Raw genomic sequence first — 27,233 nt, forward strand, 5'->3', positions numbered from 1 at the left:
TGAGAAAACTTCCCAAGTGATTCCAGCACATCCTGTGTACCACTCACTCATCTGAGAGCTGCCTTCAGTGGCTCCAAAATGGCTTTTCTGCACAAGAAAAGATAAAGTACACAAACGCACCTCTGCTCCAATAATAAGTTCTTATTTTTCCACAGGACTTTGCATATCCAGTCTGAGCTGCCCTCCCATTCCCATTCTACAAGTTAGGAATTTGAAGTTCAAAGAGTTGCTCAAGGTTGCATGGCTTAACTTCCTTCTCTTCCTCTCTAAGCCCTGTCCTATTATTTCCCTCTTTCTCCTCTCTCCTAGTCATTTTCCTCTTCTCTTTCATCTTTAATCAACAATATTCATTAAGAACAAATAGTAATCTATTATTATGGTGGGACCTGAATCGTAAAAGAATAAGATAATTTTTCATGCTCTCAAAAAGTTTGTAATGTAGTTATAGAAACAAGATTAGAAGAAGAAGAAGGAAGAGGAGGAGAAGGAGGGAGAGAAGTGGTAAATACATGCAATTAAGTAATTAAATGCAATAAAGTAATTTAAGCAATATTAATTTTATTTCTACTTCTCATGTCCCCCCAAATGCCATTCTTTCCCTTGTCTCTTCTGTTAAAAAAAGGAATAGCTGATTTACTTGTGTTACAAGTTATTATTAAATACATGATACACAAAGGCTGAAATATATACTACCATTTATAGAATAGTAATAAAATAAACATACACTTTCAATTCCACTTAAACAATAAAAAATTACCAGTCAATGGTTGCCTCTTAGTAAGTGTAACAGCTTGACGCTTGTAGCAGCAGTTTGATACGGTTATGAATTCCAAAAATAGATATTGGATTATGTTTGTAATCTGGTTTGTACCTGGGCATGATTGAGTTAGGACTGGGGCTTTGATTGGGCCACATCATTAGGACATTGAGTCGCCGCCCTTTGGTGGGTGGGGACTCACAGATAAAAGGCATGGCAAAGGGCAGAGTTCAGGGTTTTTGATGTTGGAGTTTCGATGTTGGAGTTTGATGCTGAAACCTTAAGCTGGAGCCCCAGGAAGTAAGCTCACAGAGGAAAGAGAAGCAAGACCCTGGAAGGGAGGAACCCAGGAAGCCTGAACCCTCGCAGATGTCGCCAGCCATCTTGCTCCAACGTGTGAAAATAGACTTTGGTGAGGGAAGTAATTTATACTTTATGGCCTGATATCTGTAAGCTTCTACCCAAATGAATACCCTTTATAAAAGCCAACCAATTTCTGGTATTTTGCATCAGTACCCCTTTGGCTGACTAACAGAGAAGCCTTTTGTGGATCCCAGAAAAGGCCATGTTCTTAAAGCTAATCTATCCCTGTGAGTGTGGGACCCTTTGATTGGATTAGATGCCATCAGGGGCCTTTGATTAGATTCCTTCAGTGAGGTATGACCCAGGGTGGGTCTTGTTCCTCTTGCTGGAATCCTTTATAAATAGGAGAAACATGCAGAGACACACAGAGAAAAGACAGCAAAGACAGAAATCCCAAGAGGCTGAGAGAAAGGTCCCCAAGGCTAGAGGCTAGAATCAGCAGAGCACAGAGGCACAGAAAAAGGCCCCCCAAGAGGCTGTGGGAGACGAGGGCCAGAGGAGAGGGAAGAGATGAGTCAAATGCCTGATTGCCCACAGCTGGGCTTGGGGAGAAGGTAATCCTGGAGTGGAAGTCAAAGACCCAGACCTGGGAGCTACCGCTGTGTCTTGCCACATGGCAGGAGTCCAGGGTCACCAGCCACTGGCCTTCATTGAGAAAGCATCTCTGATGATGCCTGCATATGGACATTTTCACAACCTCAGAACTGTGAGCTTTTAACCTAATAAATGCCCATTATAAAAGCCAGCCCATTTCTGGTATATTGCTCCCAGCAGTTTTTAGCAAACCAGAACAGTAGGTAAGAGCATTCACTTTTGTGGTGTTCCAGAATGGACAGGTTTTGCAAGACCTGAGCATTCTTCTAATTAGAGAAGAAGAAATGCAAAAACAAAACCAACCGAAAACAGAGCAATCATAATGCTTTCTGTGGGAAGTCCTTTAGTCTGGAACATACTCATCAGAACATGCAGCTGTTGGCCTTGAAGGGGGACACACTTACCTACAGCGTGCTGCCCACAGTCCCCTTGGAGGGGGTCCCATCACCCGCCCCTGGCTGCTGCCTCCTTGCTCAATGTGACTTTCAGCCACTGGGTGAGGCTGGGGCGGGTCGGGGACTCTTACTGGGAAAGACATTTGGGCACACCCTGAGATAGAGCTTTGAGCAGCTGCAGATCTGACCCTCAGCTACAAGGATGGCCCATGTGTCCAGGAAAGAGGACAGCAATATTTCCCTCCTGACCACCAGGGTTTACTGACCACAGTTCATCTACTGGCCCTTACAGTTACCCAGTGAGTCATAAATGGGCTTTTTCCCTTCTATTTTCACATATACCTGCATGTGCACTTGTGTGTGCTCACACACACACCCCTACCAGTACACAGACTATGTAATATAACATAAACCAAAAATAAGCTAATATCTTAACACTAACATTTAACTGTGAGATTCTCCTCATGTTACTTTATTCAAGATGAGAATGTAGAAATAATGTTAAATTTTCCCAAAAGTTGCCTTTGAAATGCAACCTTTACAATGCCATCTGATGCTTCTTGCTAAGGAAAAAGATCATTTGGCAATAAAACATTTAATAGAATACTTAATAATAAACATATTTTTAAAAAGAATACTTTCTTTTACAAAATCAGATACAAGGTGACTTTAAAAATTAAAAATACCAGGTCATCCAGTCCCCCTGTAGGTGCAAGATTATTTCTATAAAGTTACTCACTAGGACTTATTCAGCTAATGGGCCCTCCATGGCATCCCTTGGAAGACAATTGCATCGTTTTGCAGGTTACCTTCTCAAAAGGCTTATCCCAATAATAGTGTAAAAAGAGCCAAGCCCAAAGAAAGACTACATCGCCAGGACTGAAACTATCCTACTGCATAAAGGGAACTAGAGAAAATTGAGGCAATTATCTGAATAAGTTCATCTCACCTTTGCTCCCTCTTTTTATCCAAGAAGCAGCTCAACCCACACCAGATATGTTTGTTTGATTTTGTTTTTGACATATGCTTAATTATCCAGATAAATATTCTCCAGTAATCTGCCCAGGGAAGGGCAAGGGATCAAGAAACAGCTTCATATCTTTACCAGCTCCAAGGGAAAAACACCTTCTGCAGCCCTGTGCCCGAGCAATGGGACACAATTTTGTCAGTTTTCTTTTTCCCAGTGGGTTAAATTTAACCAACACTTTGTTAGCAAAGGTCTAGTCATATCCCAGAGGAAAATTACGAAAGTGAAGATATAACCTCTGTTAGGCCATGGATGAGCTTAAAAGGATAGATTTCTAGGTCTAGCCACCGTTTTGAAATTAAGGTTTTAAAAGGAATAGGTTTGTTGCTATGGATTTAAGGGGCAGAAGGGCCAACACTCACAGCTCTCAAAAATAACAGTGAGCAAGAACATTTCCATCCTATTACAGTTCTGAAGAAGGAAAAAAAAAAAGACTCTGTTGGACAAAAGTGAAAAAGTGATGACTGTAAAAGCCGAAAATATTAGCTTTGTATTATTGAGATCCATTCGCTCACTTCGTTACTGAAACATCCTCCAGATTAAAACAGATATACCCAGTGTCTTGAAACTAATAGCAAAGGGCTGCCTGGCCATCACTCTGTCAATTTCATCTCCAGGACTATTCCCCTTGACAGCTCATCCATATATTTCAACCAGCTCTAAAACCTGCCTTTTCATTCTCTCCTCCCGTTAAAGGAAAAGCCTGGCAGAAGAACTTGGTGTATTAGGACAGACTTTGTTAAACAACTTAATCCATCTCTGCCTGCCTAGCGTGGCCTAGGGAGTCCTAATTAATCAGTAAGGCTTTATGGAGTGCGCTGCTATGCATAAGAGTCCTGAGTCAGGTACTACAGACCCTTCAAGGATCTAGTTAGGAAAATGGAGCACATTGCTGCAGAGAGGGCTTCCTGAAAGCATGAGTTTGTACAGGGGACAAGAAAGTAACATTTGTTGAGGGCATGCTGGGTACCAGCCCCGTGCTAGATTCCTTATATACACTATCAACTCATTTAACCCTACCATGAAGGTGGGAGTATATGTCAATGAGGACTCTGTTTCAAAAACAAACAAGGAAGAACACAGAAAATCTGACTCAAAGTATGTATTAGGATTAGGTTCAGCTGTAAATAAAAAAAACAATAGTGACATAATGTGATAGTTTATTTTTCACTTTCAAAAAGATAATGGTCCAGAATTGGAATGCTGTTCCAGGATGGCTGAGACCCAGGCGTCTTCTACGGTTTCCATTCCTATGGTGACCTGATAGTCCAAGATGGCTGCTGCAACTCCAGCCATTAAGTCTATATCCTTCTGTGTTGACTCTATTCTCCAAAAGGCTATCCCTCACAGTTCTAAGATAGCTGCAGCATTCCCATGTCCATACTTTCCCATTGCTTCAAATCCAGTGGAAAAGAACAAGTCTCTTTTTCAGAACTACCAGCAAAATTATACTTGGGCCTCATTGATCCCGCTGGGGTCATATATCATTGCTGTGCCCAGGGGAATGTGATTCCCTGATTACCTTGCACTTAGGCGGCTAGGGTGGGCCCCCAGAGGGAAACTTCATTTAACGTTTTACTAGAAGCAGAACCAATGGAGGCTGTACGGTACAAACCACAAATGCCTGTCAAGTATTATGCACATATTTGAGATCAGGACTCTGAGGCCCAGAGAGGCTACACTACTTGCTTAGGTGTCCACATAACTGGTAGAGTAGGATTCAAATTCTGCCTGCTGGACAGCCAAGCCCTTCCTCTTCCCACTCTGCTGCCTTAATAGGTTGAAGACCAGGAGATACCACTACGGGATGGAACAAGGTAGAAAGGCTTCCTGGAAGAGGTAAGTTAATGAAGGATAGATAAGACTCAGATGCCAGGGAAACCGAAGTCAAAGCATCACAGGCCAGGAGATTGCCTTCGCAGGAGTCCACGCCAGAAAATCACCTGGGGATTGGTTATCCTGACAACATACCATGGCACACTCAGGGATCGTCCACTGCTACCGAGTTACACTTTGCAAATTCCTCAGTTTGTTAATAACTATTTCATTGGGGGAAAAAATATTGGTTTTTTCAGAGCCAAAAGGTTTTAGGGAAACTGCTACCCATCTCCCTTGGTGAGTCACAGTAAACATCAGAAAATAAAGGTTCTAAGAAGTCCTCAAAGAAGAAAATTATTTTATTTGGCTCAGTCAGCATTTCCCAAACAACTTTTGTTCATTTCCCAAAGTTTTTTATTGGTTTGTCTCCTGGCTTTTGAACACCTATATTAACACAGGGGTTCTTAACACGGGGTTCATGAGCTTGAATTTAAATTCAAAAAAACAATATTCATGTGGGGATGTGTTAGTGCAGGTATGATATATTTATTAAATCATGCACAGGATAGTGTGGACTTAATAAGGGGTCCGTGGATTTGACCTGACTGGCCCAGGGGTCTGTGGAACAAAAAGTTAAGAACCCCTGCATTACATGTTAAATTACACCAAAAATGTATAGAGGCCTATAGGCTAAAATGTAAATCATCATGTAAAACATAAGATAACTAAAAATTTAGAAAATTGTATAGTCTAAAATATAAACCATAATGTAAACCCAGGTGTAAACTTGTTTGAAAGCTATTGTCTCAATATCTGTACATCAGTTGCAGTAAATATATTATGAACATGTAAAAAGATTATTGCTGGGAAAGGGAAAAAGTGTCTTATGTTGGATATGCGGGAGTACCGTATATTGTATATATGAATTACTGTGATTAAGCTTGTGAAGACAAGCTTAATAATTAGAAAAGAAAAAAGAAAAAGAAAGGATGTAGACACTGAGGAAGAGATGGAAGAAGTTGCCTTGCCAATGTGCACACAGGCAACACTTATTGCAGTAATGGAAAGCAAAACATCAAAAAAAAAAAGCTTTTTCATTTTTAAATTTTTTGATACCCTAATTTATTTTTACTTTTTCTAAATTAGTATGTATTCTCTATCTAACCTTTAAACCCATCACTATATTCCATTTTACTATTAATATATTGGCAATATATTGGGCTTCATTTTCAAAGAAGTTTTGGATCACAGAGGGTTCAACAATGGCAGGTGAGGAATACTGGTGTGAGATGTTATTGTTAGGGGGCTTATGGTTGGGAGGGAGTTCTCCAGGGCATATATAAAGGTCACATAAAAATGTTTGGATATTTTCACAGTGGTTACAGTTAAAAACAACAACTGAGGGAGTGCGGAGTTCCTAGCCAGGGGAGCTCTATCACATTCCCTAATGGAACAGCAACAATCCCCCACGTGCAACGGCAAAGACCAATAAAGAAGGATGGTCCAACAATGAGCCCTTGATACTAATGACTATGCTTGTGAGCCTGTGCGCCTGAAATAAGAACTAGGCCTAGAGCTGCAGGGTGCCTAAGAATTACCTCCTGAGAGCCTCCATGTTGCTCAAATGTGGCCACTCTGTAAGCCAAACTCAGCATGTAAATGCATTGCCTTCCCCCTAGCATGGGACATGATTCCCAGGGATGAGCCTCCCTGGCACTGAGGGATGTAACTAGAAAATGACCTTGAATAAAATGGTCAACACAGACCAGCAGAATATTTCAGCCTACATGTAATATCAGGAGTTAAAAATGCTTTTTGACCTTGAATAAAAGGGGGAAATGGAAAGGACAAATGAATTTATATGACTATGTGTCTCCAAAAAGAGCCAGGAGGTCATCAGAGACAGCTAAAAGTAGATACAACCCCAGGTATTGGTTCTTCTGAGGGCTACAGAGACCCACAGGTTCTATGGTCATGGCAAATGGAGTTCAGTGCCATGTCAGTTGGCCCTACTTTGGAGTTTGTGTTCCTGAGTATGATGAAGTTGGACTCAGGTGTGATCTTTGTTCACAAGCCTCTCCTGTCACTTTTACTTGGTGTTTAATGCATACTCAGGGGACCTGAATCTCTGGACTGTTCATGTGATAGCCAGGCCCTGAGCCTCAACCAACTTGTAACTCCTACTCTCTGCTTTATTGGACTTACCCAGCCACCTAACAGGGAGGTGAAGAAGGTCAACCACCACACCAGGTAGCCAAGAGTGCCTACAACTGCAAACAGGAGAATTGCATCCATCATCCAAGTGGAATCTAAGCACCCTCTCGATATAGAGGTAGAGTAGACATAACCATCCCAGGGCCCACAGAATGGAGGAATAAGTACGGATTAGAGTGGACTTGCTGATATTCTATTCTGGAACTATTGTGATTGGTAATGGAAGTAAATGTAGCATTAATGTGGAGAAAGTGGTCATGGTAGCTGCTGAGGGTAGGGAGTGGGAAGAAGAGATGTGATGTGGGGGCATTTTCAGGACTTGGAGTTGCCCTGGGTGGTACTGCAGGGACAGTTACTGGACATCGTATGTCCTCCCATGGCCTACTGGGTGGACTGGGGGAGAGTGTAAACTATAATGTGGATCATTGACCATGTGGTGCAGCAGTGCTCAGAGATGTATTCACCAAGTGCAATGAATGCCTCATGATGATGGAGGAGGTTGTTGTTATGGGAAGAGTGGGGTGAGGGGGTAAGGGGTATATGGGAACCACATTTTTTTTTAATATAACATTAAAATAAATAATAAAGACAAAAATAACTTTTTAAAAAAAAAGAACTCCTGTATTAACATCTTTAATACTCTGAGAAACCACTGTTCTTTGGAATGCATATCAGGAAAAACTGGTTTAATCCAAAATTTTGTTTTCCAGATAAGGAAAGTGAGGTTCTCCTAGATTATCATTTAACATTTAGGTTTTCACTGGGTGGCAGTGGAAAGAATCATCTAAACAGATGATCAGCTGAAAGATTTCCAAGAACTGTGTGCACTAACGTGCCCAGAGGCAAAGACTCCCGGAGTTCAATCACTCTTCCAGGGTCTTTCAGTCCATATTGGGCTAGAAACTGTTTCTGTATCTTCCATTCCCTTTCAACAGGTTTTTGAGTAGATTCAATAATCCATCAACTTAAATATATATATATATATATTTTTTTTTTTTTAAAGATTTATTTATTTATTCCTCCCACCCCCTATTGTCTCCTTTCTGTGTCCATTCGTTGTGTGTTCTTCTGTGTCTGCTAGTCTTCTCTTTAGGCGGCACCAGGAACTGATCTTGGGACCTTCTGGAGTGGGAGAGAGGCACTCAATCTTTTGCGCCACCTCATCTCCCTGGTCTGCTGCATCTGTTATTGTCTCTCCTCTGTGTCTCTTTTTGTTGCATCATCTTGCTATGCCAGCTCTCTGTATGGGCCAGCACTCCACGTGGGCCAGCTTGCCTTCACCAGGAGGCCCCGGGAATTGAACCCCAAACCTCCCATGTGGTAGACAGGAGCCCAATTGCTTGAGCCACATCCACTTCCCTCAAGAAATGTTTCTTGAGTTTAGTATATTCTCAGAAGGCTGAGAAGTGTTTACAATGATCACGTATTTAATATTTACTATGTGTGAAGCCCTATATTAAATATTATCAGAGGTTCAAAGTTAAGCCACTCATTGATCCTTTCTCGAGGATATAAAGAAGGATACAAGATAAATATTCAAATAAGTACAAGGAAAAGGAAAATATGATCAGAGAGGGAGGAGTTGTTAAAACAAAAGAAGCAGTATTTGAGCTGGGTCTTGAAGCTTCTTATCCAATTGCATTAGCAATTGGGTAGACAGGCTTTCCTCTCTGCAGGTGAGAAAAGTGAAGTTAGAAAAGCTGTTGGACTCCTGATTTTGCAGCTGAATGCAGGAAAGCCTGTACCAGGGGTTCTTAACCCAGGTTGCAAATTGGAATCACCTGGAGAGATTTTTCAACCCAGATGTCTGAGGTTCCATCCCTAACCGGCCTAATCAAAATCTTGGGGTTTGGGACTTCAGGAGTGTGTTTTGTTTTTAATGCCTCCCCAGGTGATTTTGGTATGGTCAGCAGCTGACCTCAGGCTATTGCAGTAGGCCAGGTGTTGGAGGAAGAAGGCCAAGGCAAGGCGAGGTGGATGGAAATAGAGAGGAAGAGACAGGGTCCTGATGAGCAAGGAGGTACAGGGAATAGAAGAGAACATCAAAATTGACTTTGAGAAAAAATGACAAATGTCCAGAATTGCCATTGTAGAGAGTGTGCTGGACAGAAAAAAGGGAAGTGTGAAAGAGAGGGGCGGAGAGCCCAGCTGGAGTTGAATATGAGTCAGGTCTGCCATAAGCCTTTCTCTGTGAGCGTTTTGGGAAGCAGCGCATTCCAGGGAGTTAGTCTTGGCCCCCCAGTTAGTTTTTAAAGCACCTTACAGGCCATAATTGCGCAGAAAATTTACCAGCACTCCTCTGCAGCATTTTCTAATCACAGTCAAGCATTCCTGGGGACTTTGAAATAATAACTTCAAGCAGAGCTAACAGGTAGTGTTTACTGTGTGCTGTAAACAAGTAGTGTTTACTGTGTGCTGTTTACTGGGGTTGCACTAAAACTTTGGCTATATTACCTCATCTAATCCTCACAACAATTCCCCAAAACAAACCCAATTGTTATCCTTCTGTATTAGTCAGCCAAAGGGTGCTGATGCAAAATACCAGAACTCTTTTACAAAGGGTATTTATTTGGGGTAGAAGCTTACAGTTACTAGGCCCTAGAGTCCAACTCAAGGTACAATATGAGGTACTTTCTCACCGAAAGTCTGTTGCCATGTGTTAACGCAAGATGGCAGCTGATGTCTGCGAGAGTTCAGCCTTCCTCTTTCCTCTTAAGGCTCCATGGGTCCAGCCTCTTCTGATCTCAACTGTAGACTGGCATAAGGCTCGTCTCTTTTCCCCGGGGCTTGTTTCTTTCTGGACTCAGCTGCTCTGTTCTCTTCACAAGGTCAACTGTAAATTTTCAGGTTGAATGGCTCTACTCTCCCCAGGGCTCCAGCATCAAAACCAAGTTCTTTCCTCTGTTGTGTCTTTTTCTGTGTATCTGCTTCTGTGTGAGAGTCTGTTTCATCAGCCCACCAAGAGGGTGGGGACTCAACCTTGCATGCCCAAATGGTGTGGTCAGATCAAAGCCCTAATCTTAACAAAGTTTAATCAAACATCCCAGTTGAATCTAATACAATTAAAAGGCAGCATGCACAGAGGAACAGACCAGTTTACAAACATAATCAATATTTCTTTCGGGAATTCATCAATAATATCAAACCAAAACACCTCCTTTCACAGATGAGGGAACCAAGGAACTAAGAATTTAGGAAACCTGCCCAAGTCTTCACGTCTTGTGAGCAGAAGGTTCAAGTGTTGTGATTTGATCAGATGCGTGTATTTTAGTCCAATTATTTTCCTTTGTAAAAGCTTATAATGTGGGTACAGTCTTCATGGCCCAATTTTTTTTTTTTTAAAGATTTATTTATTTAATTTCCCCCCCTCCCCTGGTTGTCTGTTCTTGGTGTCTATTTGCTGCATCTTGTTTCTTTGTCTGCTTTTGTTTCTTTGTCCGCTTCTGTTGTCGTCAGCGGCACAGGAAGTGTGGGCGGCGTCATTCCTGGGCAGGCTGCACTTTCTTTTCACGCTGGGCGGCTTTCCTCACGGGCGCACTCCTTGTGCGTGGGGGCTCCCCCACGCGGGGGACACCCCTGCGTGGCAGGGCACTCCTTGCGTGCATCAGCACTGCGCATGGCCAGCTCCACACGGGTCAAGGAGGCCCGGGATTTGAACCGCGGACCTCCCATATGGTAGACGGACGCCCTAACCACTGGGCCAAAGTCCGTTTCCCTCATGGCCCAATTTTTGTAGGCAGAATTTTTACTGAATTTTTACTAGTGGCAGAGACAGATTAAGGTAGGATCAAAGGTCAGGCGGAAGAAGTACAAAGCTAATGAGAGGCAAACAGGGAGCCCCTGGAAGATTCTGGCTGGGGAAGTAGGTATGATTTCATTTCCTTCTCACAACAAGCCTATGAGATGTGAAGTTCAGAGAGGTTAAGAATCTTGCCCAAGCCCCACAGGAAAAAAGAGGTTGAGGTGGGATTTGAACCAAGGTTGTCTGTATCTAAAACCCTGTTTGTAATCGGAAGGTGAAACACCTCCATGTTTTTAACTCATAACCCTGCACTGTCACCCACTCTATCTGGGTCTAACCTAGGACCCTGAAGTGACAGGCAATTATTGACCAACATTTATGCCCTTGCTGTGTTTCTCTACCATCCCCAGACACAGGCTCCCAGCTCCCTCCTCTCCCACCTGCCCGGACCATAGAGGCAAGAACACTGGCTCGGACTTGGGTTCCAGAACAACCCCTCCTAGAAAGGCCATTAAGTGGCTTCAGGTGGCCGTTCGGACAAACATCCTCAGCCTCCTCAGACCTGTAGAATATGAGGGTAGAATTCTGCAACACCCACATGCCGAGGTGTAACTAATCTGTTCTGTTGTCTGGGGACAGAAAGCAGGAGGCGGCAGGCGTCGGACGTGCCGCTGTTTCTGGGTTGAGCTGCGTTAAGGCTGACCGGGAGCCAGCCAGGGAGGGTCCGGCCTGCCACCAGCTGCTTCTGTCAAGCCACCTGGCGGCCAGAGCAGGGTTCGACCAGAGCCTAATAAGAAGTAGAAAACTAACCATAGCATCTTACCATCGCGCAGCAATGTGCACAGGACCCCCCTGCCAAAGCAGATGGTCTGAGTGGGGTGCTGGGGAAAGTGGCTGTCCTTCAGCTGGTCCCTCGCTTGCCACTCAAAGTACAATCCGCAGTCGAGCAGCCTCGACTTCACTAGGCAGCTGATTAGAAATGCAAAATCTACAACGGACCTACCTACCGAATCAGAATCCGCATTTTAACAAATGCCCAGGTGACTGTACATGGCCACTTGGGAGGTGCTAGTTCAGAGCTCCCCTCTTGTTTTACAGATGAAGAAATGGTTCTAAAGAGGTCGAGGGGCTTTCCCACAAGGCCCCATAGCTAGGTCCTGGCAGCACCCAGACACAGACACACTTTGTTGACTCTACAGCTACGTGAGACGGGCAGGGCAGAGATGTCACCCCCAGTTTCCTCATGAGGAAACTGAGTCACAGAGGTATGGAGTCACATGCCCAAGGGCACAGAGTTAGGAAGCGGGAGAGCTGGACTGAAGTGAGGGTTCCCACCTCATTTTGCCCAGTGACAGGGGTGGGGGTCAGCAGGCTTTAGCTGTAAAAGGCCAGGTGGTAATAGTTTAGGCTTAAAATCTCCATCACAACTACTCAACTCTGCCATTATAGCACAAAAGCAGCCACAGGCAATTAAAAAATGGGTGTGACTAGGTTGCAATAAAACTTTATTTATAAAAATAGGCAGTGGACCAGAGTTGGGCCCCTGGTCTGTAGTCTGGCAACCTCTGTATCCTGTTGCCCAATTCATGAGAAGGCGGCTTATATTCCAGCCTTCCTTTCCTACTTACTGTAGAGACCTTGGAAGGAGGAGAGGATTGGGTGGGGCTTTTTGCCCCAGGGAAAACCCCTCCCAGAATCTCTTATAGAAAAGGATGTTTGCCAGGAGAGAGCGAGGCTTTGGTCCTGGCGGAAACCGGGTTCTGAGCAAAGCAGGTAACGCTCAGCAGGAGGGCGGCTCTGGCTGACAGGATGAGCCCTGAGGGGCTCCAGTGGGGCCCTACCCCCACCTGCTCTCTGCTCACCAGGCGGAGGCCCTGGCTCAGGACAGAGCACCTGGAGAGAAGAGTGCCCTTTGCTAATGGGTCTGCCCCGAGGGGGCCTTTTTGCAAGCTGGCTCCCAGAAAGGGGGTCTTTTCCACTCTGCAGGAAGGAGCTGAGCCCTGTTAACTCCCCATCCCACACCAGGCTGAGCTCCCCCTCCAGAAACCTGTTCCTGCAGCAAGGACCGGCTGCAGCTACTCGGTGAAAACACTTGTATCGCAGAACAAGTGCTGGAGACAAAGGGAAAGAACCTCCAGCGAGCAACGTCTGATGCAGGAAACAATGCTGGGGACCATCCTCCAGTGTTTGCATTCATTAACGTTCCTGTCAATTTTAAACACTGGGGTAGAATTTCCAGACTTCGCAGATCATTTAAAAGCTTAAGAGATTATCAAACCAGTCATTTAAAATGACATTTTCACTGCGCAAATATTATTCTATTAAATAGCATGCATGGCGCAGGCCACAATCAGCCTTGGCAGGGTTACAGGGCCTTCCTCCATTGCAAACCCCACTGTTTCCTCATAAAGCTGTCAAGTCCCCGCTTAATGAAACATATATAAAGGCAATGATGTTAGCCATGTCACAGCAAGCTAATTCATTTTGGCTTTTTCCTGTTGAGCTGCCCTATTAAAGCTTTTATCAATGTATCCTCTTAGGATCACCCCCAGTGGGTCAGCCGTTGGCCCAAGGAGATGAAATCCAAGAAAGTGTTTAATTTCCAAACAGGCCAAACATTTAAAATAAATAAATTACCAACAGACCTGGTTTGAAGGTTATGTTAACATGCCCAAGGCAGACTATTGGGGTTTTATTAGGAAAGAGATACTACAAGATTAATAAACAACCCGGCTCTCTTCCCAAGTTCTTCGACCTACTAGAGTTGCTAACTTCAGTTCTTGGGGGGTAGGATGGTCAGGGCTTAGCGAAACCCTTTTTAAGCTCCATTTCCAAATTGTTTGCAAAAAAATGTATAGTTTTTCTGGCTTTCCCATTCTCGGCGTACTCTGGGTTTGCTCTTAAAGCCTGAAAAGAATAAAGAGGCTTTTTTGGTGTGGTTTCTCCCTTGCAAGCCAATAAGATAAAAAATGATTTAGATGGAAAATGCGGAAGCCTTCACAGGCCCCAGAAATCTCCAGAGTTCTAACTTTTCAGGCAACAATGAGTGAGGACTGGCAAAATGAACAGCCACGGGAGAATTCATAAAAGCCGGGGAGACTGATTCACCGACTGTGTTAGAGGTAGCTGGACTGTAGCCATCTGAGAGCTCCTGTCTCCTTATCATGGGAAAATCAGACAAAGTTCTCCGGAAAACCACCATTTCCAGCGACTTTATTTTTGCCATAAAATTACTTCCCTGAGCATGCTTCCCTGAGGAAAATTCACAAATTGGCCCAAGTGACTGGATGTCACTATTTGCAGGCACAGAAATCTGCTTACGTCAATGAGAAACTATAAATCCTGGCTCACTTGGGAATAACCTTTACAGCAATTCCACCTATGGCTAGGCTTTGGCACTCCGAGGCCCAGGAGGACGCATTCTTAGGGAAGTCTGTAAACCCGGGTTCCTGGGGGGAAAGGGTAGGTTCTAATCTCTTCTTCCACTGTCCTCTTCTCCCACCAACCCTCATTCCAACCACCACCCCAGACACACACACACACCAGTGCCATGTGCAGACATCTCGGCATCTTGGTAGGAATGCTGTGGACCACGGGGCTAGAGAGAAATGCCTGCTCTAAACCGCTTCTCCGAGGGGCCTGCCTCCCCCTTGATAGACAGAAGTGTTTCCCAGAGTGAAACTGTGAAAATAAAGAGTTGGATAATCTGGGGGGGGGGGGGGGGCGGAATTTTTTTTAATTTGGGGAATAAAAATAGATCCATTTTTAGGCAATTCAAAAGAAATCTGTGAGAAGGCTCTAGAAAGTCCTGCAGTAAAGATACTTGTTAAAATTTCATTGAACCTAGCATTTGGCAATCTGATTTGATGACAGAAACCTTTATCCAGGAAACATTCATGACTGAGGAATGCTGTCTTAGAAACTGATAGAACATTGGTTAAACACAAACTACCATGAAGAAAGACGTGCTGATTCCACTAAGTCTATAATCCTAAAATAGTATATTTTCCAGTCAGCATGGAAGCTTCTAAGAAAGGGAGAACGATATTTGTTTAGAATGATTCTGAGTTTTTTAAAAAATCAACTACCTAGCCTCCCTCTGCCAGACTGTCCACTAAAGTCAATACCACATGGTGTGTGCAGCTGTGGGCCCCTGCCCTAAAGGCTCTGGTGCACAAACCTTCCAGGCCATCACAGAGAGAGGAAAATTTGTTGCTGGGAAAACTCTAACTGCATGCTGCCAACACCAATTGTTGGGCCTCCAAAACAGACCTGCTGTCCATGCCAGAAACCACTCCCCATTCCCTTTTTAATTCTGACCTCCCTTACCCACTAAGATAGGGGAAGATTATCATGACTGAAATTAGACAGCTACCTGCAGCTACAACTTTAGTTATTATTAGTTCTCTTTAAACCCTTTCACAATATGCCCACTGAGAAAGACAGTGGACTTCTGAAATTGCCCAGTACTATCCCTGGTGATTTTCTCAAGCTAAGAACCTCCATAGCAGCCAATGGTACTGGCTGGGGAAGGTGCTAATCTCCTCCCCAGGGTCGCAGTCAGGAATTAAAGGGTCTGGGATGACTTGCAGTAGCAGTCTCTGCCAAGAACTCTCTTCTCCTTGATCTTGCCCCATGCTTCCTTAAGGTACTTTTATTTTTAACACAATGTTCAGATGCACTTCCACCATCTCCTTCCTCAAGTCTTCCAATAATTCAGGTCTTTATGTCTCTCCTAAGGTGCATGCCCACTTGGAGTTGGCCCTGTACGTGTACAAATTCCCATTTGGTTAAATGCCTCTAAACATTGCTTACTTGAAATTATTTCTATCCTGCTATCTAAAATTTCTTTCCATTGGAGACCCAAATAGTCCCCCTTCACTTTAAAACCCCCAGCACTCCAAACGCCAACATCCTCTACACTTGCACCAGTAAGTCTTTATATTTGTTCATCCCTTTACAGTTTACAAGGAGCTTCATAGACAAATCCCTCATTGACTTTTACATAGCACGGTCACCATGATTTGGGAACAAGGTCTTCAGGTTCTCATGCCCCAGCCAATTGAGCAGAGGGCCAATTTTGGTTCCATTTTTCTGGATCAGTAGCTATAAGGCTCAGCCAGTCTGAGTTGGTCTCCATAATGAATGACAAAGACAGAGAACTCAAACTTATCTCCAGTGGCTCAAGGCAGAGATAACAAGCAAAATTTCTAAGAATCACAAGAGCCCCCTAATTCCTTGTACTGTTTAAGACAAAGCTCCATGGGTGACCACAGAGAACAGATTTTGATTCCTCTAATTTTGTTTCCCCTTCTCCTCTGGCCACAGCTGAGGACTACTCCACCAATACCCACACTGGGCTGCTATTTGGGAGGACAGAGTAGGAAGGATTGATTGGTTTCATTTTCATTGTTTTTAATTTTTTTCCAATCAGTGGGTACCCATCTCCACCACGGTTCACACTGTTCTTTCTGCAGGTGAAAGTAGAACTTAATATTAGAAAAGTAGAAACAATGGAAGACCTCAAAGGAAAGACTCTTAAAACAAGAAGTAAATCCACCAGGATTCAAATCCTGGCTTTACCACTTAAGACCTGGGCTCCCTTGGGCAAGTTAGTTAACTCCTCTAAGCCTTACTTTCCTTATCTAAAAAATGGAAATGATGATAATATTACTCCAAAGGGCCATCGTGAGGGTCAAAGAAGAGAATATACCATTTCTTGCACCTAAAAAGCACTAAGTAGTATTTCATTATTAATTACTCTGTCTCAATCACTAGAAAAATAAAAATAAATGAGCAATGTATTCTCCTTCGAACAATAGCAACCACCAAGTCTGGGGGCAGCTGACAGCTGTCTTACAGTACTGCTTGGTCAGGTAAAGTCTCGTCTTTCACTTACACAATACCCAGTTATTACAAAATCAACAGAAAGTGAAGGCTACTTTCTACAAAATAGTAATAATATCCTGGTAAATTCAGAAGAGCTAAAAAGCAAATCTGGATTCAGTTCCAAGGAACATGGTGGAGTAGGGAGCTCCAGGACTCAGTCTCTCCACCAGAACAAATATTAAACAGGCAGGAACTATCTGAAACAACTATTTCAAAATGCCAGAGGACAGAAGAACACTGTACAGCATCCAGAAAGAGCAGGAGGAAGAAGCTAAAAATTAGGATAAAAGATTGCTCTACCCCAACACCCATCCCCCACTCTCATGGCAGACCACAAGAGGGTCCAGTTTCTTGCTAGTGGCGTTTCAGAAAGGGACATAAAACTCCTCTTCCCCGAGAACAGTGGTGTACACGTGTGGTATGCACGGTGAATCACAGATCACGACTTTTGATTAGCAAATTCGGATTGCTGGATCCTGGCTCTGAGGTCAGCTATTGTTTACACCCACCCTGGACAAAGGCAGTAGCAGCCATTATTTCAACCTTCCCTGGAGAGGGGCTGAGACAGTGGAGATTTAAAGATGCAGGACTCCCTCAGGCCTGCAGGGGAAATTTTACCTGAAGGGCTGCATTTGCAAGGCCAGTCAGCAAAGCTCAGCTTTGGGGAGCTGTCAGAGAAGTTTTTGGCGCCCTTGCTCAACCCCTCCACAGGGCACTTTGGAGCCAGTCTGTGCCCTTCCTTGGGTCCCTGGCTGTGTTTTGGCTGGAAAAGACAGAATTGGGCAAATCCTCCCCAGGGTGACTCTTCTCCCAGAGTATGTTCTCCAGGCATGAGCAGAGTGAGACAATGAAAGGAAGATAAAAACCATAGAGGTGGGAAGAGGATTTGGCTTAATGGATAGGGTGTCTGCCTACCACATGGGAGGTCCAAAATTCAAACCCAGGGCCTCCTGACCTGTGTGATGCACGCAAGGAGTGTCGTACCACGCAGGGGTGTCCCCCGTGTAGGGGAGCCCCATGCACAAGGAGTGCACCCCATAAGGAGAGTCGCCCAATGTGAAAAATGTGCAGCCTGCCCAGGAATGGCGCCGCACATGTGGAGAGCTGACACAGCAAGATGACGCAACAAAAAGAGACACAGATTTCCAGTGCCGCTGATAAGGATAGAAGAGGTCACAGAGGAACACACAGCGAATGGACAAAGAGAGCAGACAACTGGGGTGAGGGGGGTGGGGAGAGAAATAAATAAAAAATAAATTAAAATTAAAAAAAAAAAAAACTGTAGAGGTGAACAGTCTGGGACAAAGGCCTGCCCGCTTCAGATACCCAGGAGAGGGAAGTTTTTCCCTTGGGAGACAGAGGGGATAAGCAAACTCCTGTGAACAGAAGAGCTCCAAAACAACTAACAAGAATACCCCTAGGAAAACAGGCCCTGTGAGACAGGGAAAACCCTGCACAGTGCATTTTTCCTAGGGAGACCTTCCTAATAGGAAGACTGAGGCTCAAGAAAATCTCTGTCTTGTCACCAGCTGGTTACAAAACCAAGAAAGAGACATCCCAGGGAGTAAATCCCCAGAGTTAACATTTTAAAATAGTAAATGTACAATATGTAAGAAAAGAATACCAGACAAACAAAGAAACAGGAAATGATGGCCCACGCAAAGGAAGAAGATAAAAATACAGAAAACACCAGTGAAGGAGAGGAGAATGTGTACATGCCAAACAAAGTCTTTAAAAACAAAATTTAAAATGCTTAAAAAGATGAAGGAAAGTACAGGAAAAGGGCTACAGAATATCAGGAATGCAAGAATTAACAATGAGATCCTAAGAAAAGAGACTGAATTTTTAAAAAGGAATCACACAGAACTACTGGAGTTGAAGACTACAAAAACTAAAATGAAAAATTTCCACAAGAGTTTCAAAAGCAGATTGAAAATGGCAGAAAAAAAGAATCACTAACTTGAGGACAAGACACTTGAAATGAGTTAGGCTGAGGACCAGAAATAAAAAGGGAATATTGAAAATGAAAATAGCCTAAGGCAGCTATGGGACACCATCAAGTACACCAATATATGCATTGTGGGGGACTGAGAAGGAGAAGAGAGAAAGGGGCAGAGGGAATAATTAAAACATAATGTCAGAGAACTTCCCAAACTTAGCAAAAGATGTGAATATGCACATCCAAGAACTCAAATAAACACGCCAAGCAGGATAAAGATGAAGAAAAATACATATCATCATATGCTGATTACACTATCGAATGCAAAGAACAAGGATAGAGTTCTGAAAGCTGAAAGAGAAAAGCAACATGATACATAAAAGGGAATTCTAACAAGATTGAGAGCTGATTTCTCATCAGACACTATGGAAGCAAGAAGGCAGTGGGTTGAAATACTTAAAATGCTGAAGGAAAACTGCCGGCCAAGAGCTTTATATCCAGAGAGACACTCTTTCAAAACTGAGGGGGAAATTAAGACATTCTCATATAAACAAAAGCTGAAGGAGTATATCACCACTAGACCTGCCCTACAAGCAAGGCTAAAGGGAACTCTTGAAACTGAAATGAAGACAATGGGCAGTCGTTCAAAGCAGCTTAAAGAAATAAAGACCTGCAGTAAAGGTAACCATTTGGGTAATTATAAATGCCAGTATTATTGTATTGTATTGTTTGGTATGTAACTAAGTAACTTCACTTCTTACTTCTTACAGATGCTAAAATGCAAACACATAAAAAGTAATCAGAAGTCTAGGTTTGGGGCATACAGTTTACAAAAATATAAGTGGTGACAAATACAAAAATATGGTAGGGAAACAGAAAAGTATAGGAAAAATAATGAACATGCTACTGAACTTAAACTGGTATCAAAGCAGATATAATTGTTATATATTTCCTAGTGATAACCACAAGGAAAATAGATGAAAAATGTATCCAGATAGAAATGAGAAAGCACACAAGATGGCACAACACAGAAAAGCAAATAAACATAAAAATGGCTTTAACAGAAGTTAGGGACAAAAAGGGTATAAGACAAAAGGCTAAGGAGCAAAATGGCAGAAGAAAGTCTAGTATTAGCAGTAGTGACTATAAACGTAAATGGATTAAACTCTTCAGTCAAAATGCAGAAAGTTGCAGAATGGATAAAAAAAGCATGACCCAACTATATTCTCTCTGCAAGAGACTCACCTTAAGCCAAAGTTACAAGTAGGTTGGTATACCATGTAAGAGTAACCAAAGAAAGCTGGGCGTCTAATATCAGACATAATAGACTTTAAGTAAAAAACAGATATGAGGGACAAAGATCATCATTACAAACTGATAAAGGGGACAATTCAACAGGAATATGACAACTAATGTCATCACATTAACAAAATGAAGAGAAAAACCACATCATCATTGCAATCAATGCAGAAAAGGCATTTGATAAAATATAGCGCCCTTTCTTGATAAAAATACTCAGAACACTAAGAATAGAAGGAAACTTCTTCTACATGATAAAGGAGCATAAATGAAAAGCACACAGCTAATGACCTACTTAATGGTGAAAGACTGAAAACGTTCCCTCTAAGATCAGGAACAAGACAATTGGCACTGTCATCACTGGCTCTCAACATGTACTGGAAGTTATTGCCAGAGCAAGTAGGCAAGAAAAATAAATAAACAGCATCCAAATTGGAAAGGATAAAATAAATGTTTCCCTATTTACAAAAATTTCTGAAAAATCCTCAACAAAGTTCCTAGAGCTAATAAATGAATTCAAGAAAGTGGCAGGGTAGAAGATGAACATCCAAAAATCAGTATTTTTTCTATATATAAGCACCAAGCCATCAGAAGAACTTATCAAGAAAAAAAAAAATTCCATTCACAATAGCAACCAAAAGAATCAAATATCTAGGAATAAATCTGACCAAGGCTGTAAAGGAATTGTACACAGAAAACTATAAAACATTGCTAAAAGAATTCAAAGAAGACCTAAATAAATGGAAGGCTATTCCATGTTCATGAATTGGAAGGCTAAATATCATCAATACCGCCCAAAGGAATTTGCATTGTAATCCCAATCAAAATTCCAACAACCTTTGTAGAAATGGAAAAGCCAATCATCAAATATAAAAGGAATATGCTGTGTAGCAGTGTTCCAAAATGTACTCATCAAATGCAATGAATGTACTACACTAATGAAAGAAGCTGTCAATGTGGAAGGAGTGAGAGGTGTGGGGAGTGGGGTATATGGGAACCTCTTATATTTTTTATTGTAAGTTTTTTTGGGGATCTATATATCTTTTAAAAAAAGATAATAAAAAAATGAAAAAAAAAATACAGAACAGCTAAAGCCATCTTGAAAAGAAGAATAAAGCAGGAGTATTTACACTTCCAAATCTTAAAACTAATTACAAAGCCACAGTAATCAAAATAACATGGTAGTGGCACAAGGACAAACATACAGACCAATGGAACTGAACTGAGAACTCTACATCAACTCTCACATTTATCGCCAACTGATTTTTGACAAGGTGGCAAAGACAATTCAATTGGGAAAGAAAAGTCTCTTCAACAAATGGTGCTGGGAAGGCCAGATCTCCAGTTGCAAAAAAAAAACAAAACAAAAACAAAAAAAGACGTTCCCCTATCTCATACCACATACAAATATCAACTCAAAATGAATCAAATATCTAAATGTAATAACTAGAACTATCAAACTCCTAGAAGAAAATATAGGGAAGCATCTTCAGGACCTTGGGTTAGGCTACAGTTTCTTAGACTTTACACCCAAAGAACAAGCAATGGAAGGAACAATAGATAAATGGGACCTCATTAAAATTTTTTTAAAACTTGATACCTCAAAGGACTCTGTCATGAAAGTAAAAAGACAACCTATACAATGAGAGAAAATATTTGGAATGTCCAAATATTGGAATGTCCAATAAAGGATTATTATTCAGTGTATATAAAGAAATCCTTCAACTTAACAACAAAAAGACCCAATTTTAAAATGGGCCAAAGACTTGAACAGAAATCTTTCCAAAGAATATATACAAATAACCAAAAAGCACATGAAAAGATGCTCAACAGCGTTAGCCATGAGGGAAATGCAAACCAAAACCGCCACGAGATACCATTTCACACTCATTAGAATGGCTCCTATTTGAAAAACAGAAAATAGCAAGTATTAAAGAGGATGCAGAGAATTGAAACACTCATTCATTGCTGGTTGCTATGTAAAATGGTGACACCACTGTGAATGACAATTTGGCAGGTCTTCAGAAGGTTGAGTGTAGAAATACCATATAATCCCACCACTAGGTATATACCCAACATATATTTGCACACCGATGTTCATAGTGGCAATAGTCACAATTTCTAAAAAATTGAAGCATCCCAAGTGTCCATCAACCTATGAATGACTCAATGAAATGTAGTTTATATACACACAATGAAATATTATTCATCTGTAAAAAGAAATGAGGTTCTGATACATGCAACAACATGGATGAATCTTGAAGATATTATGATAAGCCAAATAAATCAAGCACAAAAGCAAAATATCATGTAATCTCACTGATAGGAAATAATTAGAATAAGCAAACTCATAGTCATAATCTATAATATAGGTTACCAGAGGACAGGGTAGGCTTAGGGAATGGGAAGTTAAGGCTTAAAATGTACAGGTCCTTTTTGAAATGAGAGACATGTTTTGGTAATGGACGGTGGTGATGACAGCACAACATTTTATACGCAATTAACAGCACTGAACTATATATCTGCATATGATTAAAAGGGGAAATGTTAGATTATATATATTGTAACAGAATAAAAATTTTTTTTTTAAATCCATGGAACTACATTACACCAACAGTAAACCCTAAATTGAACCATGGATGTTAAGAGTCCAATTATAGGGAAACGGACTTGGCCCAGTGGTTAGGGTGTCTGTCTACCACATGGGAGGTCCGCGGTTCAAACCCCGGGCCTCCTTGACCCGTGTGGAGCTGGCCCGTGCGCAGTGCTGATGTGCGCAAGGAGTGCCGCCCCACGCAGGGGTGTCCCCCGCGTAGGGGTGTCCCCCGCGTAGGGGTGCCCCACGCGCAAGGAGTGCACACCGTAAGGAGAGCCGCCCAGCGCGAAAAGAAAAGTGCAGCCTGCCCAGGAATGGCGCCACCCACACTTCCCATGCCACTGACGACAACAGAAGCGAACAAAGAAACAAGACGCAGCAAATAGACACAGAGAACAGACAACGGGAAGGGGGTGGGGAATTAAATAAATAAAAATAAATCTTTAAAAAAAAAAAAGAGTCCAATTATAAAAATGTGCTATCATCAACTGTAACAAATGTCCCACACCAATGTAAGCTGTTAGTGGTAGGGTGGTATATAGGAATCCTGTATTTTCTGCATGATTGCTCTGTCAACCCACAACTTCACTAATAAAGAAAAAAAATTTTTTTAAATAGCAAGTCTGCATTCACCTTACTAAAGATACAAACGCAGGGGAACATACATTTACCACAGGGCTCCTAAGTACCTCTTTGATCCTTTCTACAACCATTGGTGGAAGGTATTATCCTCTCTATTTTACAAATGATTCAGTCAGGCCTCAGCCAGGAAGCAACTTGTCCAAAATTCAGTTGGCTGGAAGTGGCGGGAGAGGGTTTCGAACCTAAATCTGACTGACCCGAAAATCTGTCCCCTTCCACCACACTTCCACCAAACATTCCAAAACGAGGAACTTAGCCAACAAAAGTGGGTACTCTTTCATCTGTTGCTGAAGCAAATATCAAGTGACTCCAGAGACAGGCCTTTCCACACTGTTTTTATACAAACTCAGGGTTCCCTGGCCTTCCTTTCCACCCCCCAAAATCATTAAATTAGAAATCAGGACACCTATCAGGAATTCAAAGGAGGGAAATCCAACCCAAGTCATCTCCATGGCAAGTTCCATGAGGTAGATAGATACCCTCCAGCTGCTGCACCAGCTCCTAGTGAAGTTTCAGAAACTTCTAGAACACTGAAAGATCCTCTGACCCTCAGTAGTACCAGGACAGTAGTAGTCATAAAGTCAAAGGCTGAGAAACAGCTGGTATGGGATTTTGTTGTTGTAGGGGGGGGGGCGGGGGGGGACGGGGGGGTTGTTGTTTACCCTGCAGATTGCTGGCAAGTGAGCCCGCCTGCTTTGCCTCTGAAAATGTGGGAAACCTTTACTCAGTCAAGGTGCAGGTGCCAAGGGTCCCCAGGGAACACTTCTGGAGACCTACTACAGCTCCTCCAGACCTGGGATGCTGCAGGACAGTGAGCAGTACAGTCTGTCCCTCTGTCCTCACTGCCGGGTTCTTTTGCCTTACACTGGCTGCAACTGACCAGTGATCCAGGAATAAAAGCTGGGACAATCCAACATGTGGGTGGATCTGTGGCAGGGTTCAGGGGCGTTCCCTGCCTGCCCTGCACCCCCACAGGGAACAGCTCGCTGAGTCCCACAGTAGATCGGTAGATCGGGGCAGCCTCGACCGCCAGAACCCCGGCAGATCTGGCCACTTCTGAGATACGCTGCTTTACTCCCTCTGTTTCTTCACCTGCAAACAGGGTAAAACTCCCTTCCTGGGGGGTTGTCATGAGAATTAGAGGCAGCAGAGTGCACAGGACCCTCCACCGCCATGCCGCGGCAGTGATCGCTAGCATGCATCGAGAGGCAGGGGACACACAAAGGGCATCATCTCAGGAAGCCCCATACCCAGATCCACGAGTTAGATTCGCTTTGATCCACATTTCACAGAGAAGGAAATTGAGGGAAGACGCCTACGTACCTGCTCAAGGCCACACAGGCGGCAAGTGTCAAAGAGGATGCAGAACCAGGCAGTCCTGCTGCAGGGCGCTTGTTCCTGTGATAAGTCTGCTACAAATATGGTTTCCTTCTGCCAAGCTTTATTTACACCGCTGTCACTGTAGACATTTGTCCATCCCACAACACGGGACACAAAGATGACCAGGACATGGTTTCTTCCCTGCCGGGGGGAGAGTGCAGAAGGCAAGTGGTTTTGATGACATCTGACACATGCTATACAGCGATAGAGATGTGGGCAAGTTGAGCTGCAGGTCCCTCCTGCTTGCCTGGCACTTTCCTTATAGGACGTTCTTTATCATGTCCCGGTGCTTCTTCCAGTACATCGAGCCTTACTGTACCTGCATCCCTCCACTTCGTTCTCACCACAATCCTATCAGGAGGGCACTGTCATCAGGCTCATTTTACCTATGAGATAACTGAGGCCAGAGAGGTTGCCCTGTCTCACTGGGGTTACACAGTCAGTGAGTGGTAGGACCAGGGTGCCCACCTCTGTGGACTGATGCCACGCAGGTGCTTCTAACCACAACATCATACCACTTCCTACCTGTACACAGCAACTGTCTGCTCCCCATGCCTTCCTGTCTCCTGATTCCCTAAACAACCACAGGAGGTGTGGACGATGGGTGCTGTTATTTGACTTGGACAGATAAATAAAGCCACTGAGTCAAGCCCAAGGTCAGAGAAGGGCTTTGCCGCTGCTAGAACCACACCCTGGTCTTGTGGCTCCACCACACGGTGCCTCCCTGACAACCGTGCCCTATGACAGGAAGGTCACCCTGTGGGCAGGCAAAAGTGAAGCTGGCAGCCACAGCAAGATGACCACTGCGCAGCCGTGGCACTCACACTCCCTGGAGGATCACGGCCAGGCCCTTTGAAGGCAGAAGACCAAAGCTTCTCTGTTACAGGCGTTCTGTCCTCCCAGCCTGGAGAATCATCAGTCATTAGCAAAGGGCTGGGAAGTTTCTGGGCCTATGGTGTAGGCTTCACTTTCCTGTCTGGCTCTGCTGAAGGTCAGAGATGAGCAAGAACCTAACATGGGGCACTCAAGGAATGCGCGGGTCTCACCGAGGAAACCATGACCCTCCCAGCAATAGCTGTAGGTAACTAAGCACCAAAATGAGTGTCAGATGGACACCCGAGCACCTCTGAGGTTCCGAGACAGGAGCAAGCACCATGGTGACCCCTGGGGAAAATGTCCTGAGGCAAGGTGGCGATTATGCCATACCCGGAAGCCTCAAGCACAGTTTGAAATTCTTAACAGACACTCCCCCAATTTACTAACAAGGTGACTTGTTTCTGCTACACATCTCCTTGCAATGTCTCCTCCTTCCACATCTTCTGTCCCAGATTGTGCCTTGGACACTGCCAGGTTGGGAGGAAGTCACGCTGACCTCACAATCCCAGACAAATCCTGTAAGTGCTTTGATTCCACGCGCCCTGGAAGCCAGCAGCAGTCTAAGCTCGTGGGTGCATTTATAGGCCAGGTGCCCGCAGTGATCACACAGTCTGCACCTTGCCACACAATGGCCTGGCACTGTCTCAAAACTAGCATAAGCAGGTTCTCAAGGCACACCTTGTGTTAAATTGAAAAAGAAGATCAGAGTCTACCTTTTAGCCAACAAAATGCAAGGCTCCCTCTTCCAAACTCAGTCTCTTTCTTCACCCAGTTTTATTTTTTGATGGGCAAAGCTTCTCACGGGGGCGGACAAGAGAAATGCTACGTCTTCCATATTAGGGATGGGGAGTAAATAGCTGCAAGAAAAACACACATAATTGGCTCTGCTCTGGGAGCACGGCAGCCTCATTCAGAGCATTGCTGTGCTCTGGCGGCTGGAACGGGAGCTTGAATTGTGGCTGGGAAGACAGCCCAGTCCTCGCAGCTCCTCTCCCTTTGTTCAACCTGGTAAAGATGCAGGATACAGAGCCCTTGGGTCCTGCTACCCGTCTCACCTACTGCGGTTTGCAGTATGAACATAAAGGGAGAATGCCCCAAAGGGCTGAAGATCACAGTACAGGAGGCAAGATTTACTGAGTGTTTCCAACAGCTCCATTGGCACCAACAGGGGAAGAACACACATGTCTCATTGGTTTTTATTCTGAAAGGATGCATGAGATAGTGAGCAAACACTGGTCATGGTGCTGGGATTGGTAAAGAATGCTTCTTTCACTATACTTTCTTAGACTTCAACTGTTCATAGCTCTAAATTTTATTTTTATACCTAGGACACTCCAACCCTGGCAATGAAGGTAGAGAATCATCTTTTAAGGAATTTATTGATGTGTTCCCGGGGCATCCACGTACTTCTGGATCACTTTTATCACTGGTGGGGAGGGGGGGACCAGCATGTGAGCTCCTGTCCCAATTCACTGAAATTCAGACCAGCAGAACAGAATGGATTAAGTTAAATGTTAGCTGTGGAATAAGGCCACGATTTCATTCCGTGCCCCCAGGTTGAACACTGGGAAAAGATAGTCCCTGAGCCCTGCATACCCAACCATCTCCTTTCTCAGACACATTGAGGAGGTCCCACCTCTGAGGCCTGCATCCAGAACCGAGGCTTAATAGGAAGAACCTTGGATCTGAAGTGGCAAGATCA

This window comes from Dasypus novemcinctus, chromosome 7 (assembly GCF_030445035.2).
Source record: "Dasypus novemcinctus isolate mDasNov1 chromosome 7, mDasNov1.1.hap2, whole genome shotgun sequence".
In the NCBI taxonomy this organism is placed as follows: Eukaryota; Metazoa; Chordata; class Mammalia; order Cingulata; family Dasypodidae; genus Dasypus; species Dasypus novemcinctus.